The sequence below is a fragment of the Dasypus novemcinctus genome, chromosome 8 (genome assembly GCF_030445035.2).
Source record: "Dasypus novemcinctus isolate mDasNov1 chromosome 8, mDasNov1.1.hap2, whole genome shotgun sequence".
Lineage (NCBI taxonomy): Eukaryota > Metazoa > Chordata > Mammalia > Cingulata > Dasypodidae > Dasypus > Dasypus novemcinctus.
This window is the reverse complement of record NC_080680.1, coordinates 36,821,900-36,828,414: the sequence shown is the minus strand read 5'-3', so window position 1 is coordinate 36,828,414 and position 6,515 is coordinate 36,821,900. Positions and strand designations below refer to the sequence as shown.

The 6,515-nt window shown below is 38.7% G+C and overlaps 1 pseudogene; it reads right to left on the bottom strand.

Annotated features, from left to right (window-relative positions):
* Nucleotides 1-1,749: 1,749 nt before the first annotated feature.
* LOC101416024 (dehydrodolichyl diphosphate synthase complex subunit NUS1 pseudogene) lies at nucleotides 1,750-5,899 on the bottom strand (annotated as a pseudogene).
* Between the last annotated feature and the right edge of the window lie 616 nt (nucleotides 5,900-6,515).

The window sequence follows — 6,515 nt, the reverse complement described above, 5'->3', positions numbered from 1 at the left end:
CAAAGAGCAAAGTCTTGGTAACCACAGATAGTTGCAGAGAGTATATAGGACTGAGTCGTACAAGCAAAGAGGTTTGCATGGTGGGGTAGATATGAGCGGACCCATAAAGTGCTCTAGCCCATGAAGCCATGCTAAAGAGACAGCATTTTACCTTGTTGGTAACAAGAAGCATTGACACGTTTTGTGCAGATGATTAATTAATTAAGCAAGGAAGGAATTGCGTGAAGAAATATGCTTGTCAGGTTGATGGCTCTGTGACTGCTTGCTAGATGGATTCCAGGGGTATAAGACTTGAGACAGGAAGAAAGACCAGTCAGTGAGATAGCTGGAGCTAAAGGGGTGGTGTTGGGATGAAAGGGGAAGCGGGTAGAAAGGGTATTAAGGTGGTAGAATTGATTGGAATTGGCGAGCCTAGCTGCAACATTCATCAAGACAGAGAATACAGGATGAGGAGCAGATTTCAGAAGAACATAATGAGCCCTTTTTTAGCTCTTTGTGAACGTTCAGAAATGGCAGCTGGTGTTGCATAATTGCAAAATTGGGGCTTAGCTAGTTATTGCTTCTAAGAACATAAATGCAGTCCTTTTTCCCTCTGGCTCCCTCTTTGAAAGCTGAGACCAAGGTGTGGGGCTAAAAGGACGCTTTTTTGAGTAGGGACTTAAATCTAAGTTTCTTTGCGTCCTTCTTTACCTCGCCCACCTCTTTTCAACTTTTTGGTTTGTTCTGATTACAAAGGTAATCCATCATAATGGCTAAAGTTCAAACACAATAAGCATATAGAAAGTAGAGAACAAACCTCCTGAAATATCCTTCCCAGATGCAACCATTACTAACCGTGTGGTCTACAGTTTCCAGATTTTTTTAGTGTATATCTTTTTTGTGATCACTTGCTATATTTTATGGGCTCTCACTATAATACTGCTTTTTTTTTTTTTTTTAATTTAATCATTTTTATTTAAAGTGTATTTTTAAAATCATAAAAGGTTTTGTAACCAAAGTTGAAACACACTTCTTCATAGCTTCAGAATTTGACATAGCTTTTCAAATCCAATCTTCTTTGCTATTTTGCAAACTTCTGTGACCTTGAATTTAAACTACTCCATTCTAAATGTACAATTTTAGATAACTACTGCTAAGATGGTTTTCTCAAAACATCCCATCAAATATAAATAATGGTTTTTGTCCAAGGATCAGGAGGGAAGAAATATTAAACACCTATCAAAAAATCATTTATTGATTTAAAAAATAACAGAAGATGTACTGTTCTGTTATAAAAGAGAACATGTAAAGTTAAATTAATTTTGTAGACTTATAATATTTTACTCCATCCAGTTTCAATCCTATTTATGAACTTTTATGCAAATCACCATCAGGATTTGCTGAGTAAAATTCCAAGGTGTTAACATGGCTCTGAAGTGTAATTCCAAAGTGGAACAGGTTACTTTTGCGGGAAAGAACTCACAAGTTAAGTTCCCTCAAATGCTCTTTTTTTAACTTTAAATAAAGTTAATGGAATAATTTTTTTCAACCAACTTTGGGTACACACTGTCCTGAAGCAAAAGGAGGAATCAAAATGTTCTTGTATTAAGAAATCTTCCACTTTTAAGATTATAGCTTATCCCCTTGCTCCACCCCCACTTTTTTTTGACTGCCAAATCAATATTTTAATTTTTCATTTATGCATTTCAATGTAATTTTTAAAAATGGTATTAACAACCCAGAGCACAAACATCACATGAACACTCGTCACACTGTTTGACTATAATGAAGTAAATTATAAAAATGGACGGACATCTGAAGATAGGTATTCCTGCTGTCGAAGATGAGCAAGCTTTTAACACGTGAGCAGCACCGAACTCCACTCCTTTGGAGACTCCGCAAACTCAGAATGTTTACATTTAATAGACTCAATCTAGTTCTTTAAAAATGAAAGTTTGGTCACTAGAAAAAACAACATAAATTATTACCCACCCTCCCAAACTAAAACAAATGGCTCTTATCATTCCCTCTTCTCCCCACAAAAATAGGGAAGTAGTTGGGGCTGAAGCTTTTAAATTTGAAATTTCAACTCTTAAAACATTGCTGCCATTTGCCCAAAGCTGCTGGTCTTTGTATTTCCTTCTTCAGTACTTCCTCCATTTATAAGTTTATTTCTATACACATACATACAATAAGTGTGCACATAATTGCACACACACTCTCAAGTAAGACACTTTTTTGTGTTTGTTGATAAATTATGAGGATCATAGACTGGGTGTGTACAGGGTTTCATGGGTGCTTTGTAAACATCAGAGTCATTTGGGTCCTTTTCTCCAAAAGCCTGAAATCGAATTACACAACCAGGGATGACTACTTTCCCAGACGTTGTTCGCAGGCTGCGTATTGACGAAGGGCAGAGAAAAAGTCCTCATAACTGATGTTTAGGTAGGAAGGCAAAGAGACAATCTCAGTCAATCTGATATGCCAGGGAAGAAAGCCTAATGTGCTGTCCACAGGACCAAACTTCAGTACTAAATCAGGATCAGGGAAACCACGTGAACTAAGTAAACTGTTTAACATATCCACATCCAAATCTGTGGATCTCTTTTGCTGCTGGGCTACTAACTGACAAAAGTCACGTGCAGCTCTCACAAGATCTGCTTTTCCATCTTCTGGGGACAGCACCATCACTGCAGATTGGCAATCTAAAACTTGATCATCTTTGTCATTACTATTTGCAAACTCTGGTGAATATTTGGAACAATCTAAGCCAAGAAGTTCCTGCTGTTGTTTTAAAATTTCATCCATCAATCTGGAATTATTTCTTTTGAAAATACCTTGGTGGTCGTAGACGCTAATGTAGGAGATGCCCACGGCCATACACCACACCACAAGGCTTGCGATGTCCGAGAAGCTGGGCTCCTGCTCCTCCTCAGTGATCACCAGGCCCATGTGCACCGGCAGCTTCTCCAGGGAACCTATAATACTGCTTTTTAATTCATTTCTTCCATTTTTAGTTTGAATTAAATACACAGAAAAGTGCAAAAAAATAACACGACACCCTTACATACACCCACTCCTTAGATTTAAGAGATGATAACACGGCCAAGTCTCCTTTTATCTGAAGTAAAATTTCAGATTAGCGAAAACACCCAATTGCTATCACTTTTATTTCTCTTTTTTCTCTCTCAGAGATTTTTCACTATCCTCATGTTGGTGTGAATCAATCTCATGTATGATTGTATGTTAAATAATTTTTCTATATATGTATCCATCCAGAAATAAGAATTAGTAATATTTCCCATGTTTTATTTTGTTTTTGTTTTCTTTTCTTTTCCATGTTTTAAATGTTTACATCTATAGCATCATGAGTCTTTTGACAATCTGCCTTTTTTTAAAAATCTCAACTTTATGTTTTGAGATTTATAAAGTTATTTCAAGTAAATCAAGTTTACTTATCAGCATGACAATTTGTTTCTCTATCCCACTTAAAAATATTTTTGATATTATTTTCAGTACTGCAAAGAGTATTCTTGAATAGCTCTCCCTGTATAAATGTGAAAGAATTTCTTAGAACTGGATCTACAAAAGATGCCCATACACAATTTTACTGGAGATTGATAAATGGCTCTCCAAAGGAATTGTACCACTTTACATTCCTACTAGCAATTATTATACTTTCTTGATTCCTTCCATCCTTACCAACATTTGCTATTTTTTAAATTGAATTGCTGATCTTGGTTATAAAATGGTTTATCGTTGCTTGATTTGGCATTTTCCTTGATAACTACTAGGGTTAAATTTTCGTTTCACATGTTTATTAGCCGTTTGGGTTTTCTGTCTTGTGAATTATCTGTTCATGTACTTTGCCCCCTTTATGTGTGTCCAGTCATAGCCCATCCAACTGTTGTCTCTCTGAAGCTTCACTTTAAGGGGCGTCCTTTCCACCCACCCGCCAACACTTAGAGTTTTTAATTCCATGTCTGTTTATGTAAAAGTCTGAGGAAAAATGAAGAATTCAGAACAAAGAAGGGTGATGTAGGCAGATGTGCAGTATATCCTTCTGTAAACAGACGTTTTAGGATAAGGAGGTAGAATGAATGTACAGCCTCAAAATTCACCGCCCACTAATAGCCTGAGTACAGGATGACACTGACACACTGTTCCAACATTTCTACATATCATGATGCCCCAGACCGAAGGACAAAGGGACAATATTGCTAAGTTGTGTGTGTGTGTGTGGACCTCGGAAGGGAGCATACCTGGCTTTAAACCATTATGGAAGCAGAGAACAATTTCCTGTACAAGTTGGCTTAGCCAAAAGCACCTGGTTTTGTTCTTGTTTGTATGGTCTATAATGAACTATGATTTTCAGAAAGAATCAGACTCATTTCATCTTCCTTTAATTAGAATTTCTGTTATGGCAATGTTTTAGTGGTATTTATGTCAATGTTTTCTTTTCAGATTTTCATCACTTTTCTTATTTATTTATTTACTTACTTACTTCTGTTCTGATCAGGCCATAGCCATGCTCTGTGCTGCATATGGGTGTTCCTTGGACATCAAGCATTTTTGAGATGAAACAATTGGGATTAGTAAAAGAGAAGATGAAGAGCTGTAAATGGGTCTCCTCTAATGCAAACTGATAAAAAGCACAGTTGTTTAATGAGGTGCCCAAACCAGTGGCAGCTCCACTATGGCTTGTCATTCTGGCCCATCCCTTGTCTCTGGAGCCCATATGGGAGTGCCAGGGGCGTAAAGCAAATATCTGAGGAATGCTGCAGAGGCTGCTCCAACTGCAGCAGCTGTGCTCCTGCAGGCCCGCTCTCCAGATAAAAATTTTTCCTTTGCAATAGTGCTGGTGAACCTAGATTAAGGTTGATAATCCAGTTTCAAAGAATGTCTCCTTTTACAAAAGCCATTCAGTATCGCTGTTTCCCCCAGCAATCCAGAATCAGTTTCTGAAACTCGACTTGAAATTTTAACCTTTCACAGGAAATTTTAGATAACACATGCTAAACATAGGAAGCCTAGATGATGCAGGGTTAAGGTGATTTACTCTTCTTTCCTTGTCGTTTTCTACATTCATCCTTGCTCTGCAATAGGAATCATGAAAAGCATGATGCAGGCCAATTTTGAATATTTAGAAGTCAACTCCTCTGAGAAGTACTCTCTGACCACTAGCCCCATATATTCTCTCGAGTCTCCCTGTGTTCAGTTCCATTGTTGGAATTAATCACTCCTTGTAACTATTCACTCATCTGTCTCCATCTTTGGACCCCTTGAAAGGCAGCACTAGCACTAGCCATTTGAATCCCAGGTCTAGTAGAGTGAATTCACGTACCTACACTGTGACTTTAGGGAGACTGGTGTGGTGAGAGGAGCTGGCTATCAGCTGTGTCTCTAGCACCTTCCTAGCTGCTGAGCATTAGGCTCAGGCACTTCTTTTTGCTTGCTTGCCATGCCTGCAGGCTTTTGCTCCCCAGGCCCCGCTGCAACCTTACTTTCACCTCCATCTCTCTACTTAAAAGGAAATCAATAATAATACTCTTGTACAGTTGGTTTGCATGTATTAACTCATCTGTATTTATTCCACAGTAATAGATCAGACTTTCATATATATATATATATATCTCACATTTTCGAAGTTGCAAATCTCTGCAACCAGAATCAGGAACAATTGCAACAATTTGAGCTTCCCGGAGCTTCCCGGAGCATAACCACTACAGCGATCTTGGTGGACCTCTGAGAGAAGCACATGCACAGATGGTTTGCCTTTCTTTGGTCCATTCTTGCCCAGAAGGCAACACTCACTGAAACAAAGGCGCCTTATATCAGGAGGGGGTAGGGTCACAGCAGCCTTCAGGGTGGCCCTGTTGCCTTGCTCTAGTCTCTCTCCGGTCCATTCTGTATTGCTCATCTCATTTATTCACAATTCAGGGCTCATGACATTTTTCTTCCTTAGAGTGGAAATGACAGAGCTTGAAAGCATTAGTTTGTGACTGATATCTCTGAGTCAGTCAAGAAGACTGGAGTGATTAAAACTGGGCTCACACATATCTGCCCATCAGCTAAACAAGTGTCAGGAAGGACAGGCAGAACTTGCTAGGGGAAGATGTCCAGGAAAATGTTTTCAGAGGTAAAGTCTGAGGAAGTAAGACTGTTCTCTTTGTCCTAAAGAGATATCACTTCAGCAGGAAACCAGTGGCAGAATTTTCATTATGATGTCAAAGCAAGCTGTGTGAAGTCACTTCCAGAAAGCAGCTCTGTTGCACACACACATGCAAAGTCCGATTTTATGGAGCAAGAACTGTGATCACAGTGAGCTCCAACAAATAAAGTAGTTGGCTAAGAGGGTAAAAATACATCTGAATTCTGAGGAACCCCATAAATAGCCTGGATAATCTCAGCATGTGTGCCAAATGTGCCATGATCTCTTCTCTCTTTTCTAGCCTCTGCTTTGCCTCCCTTCTTTTTCCTCAATCTTTTACCTTCCCTCTCCTTTTTCTTTTCTCTTTTTCCCTTCTGACCTCTAT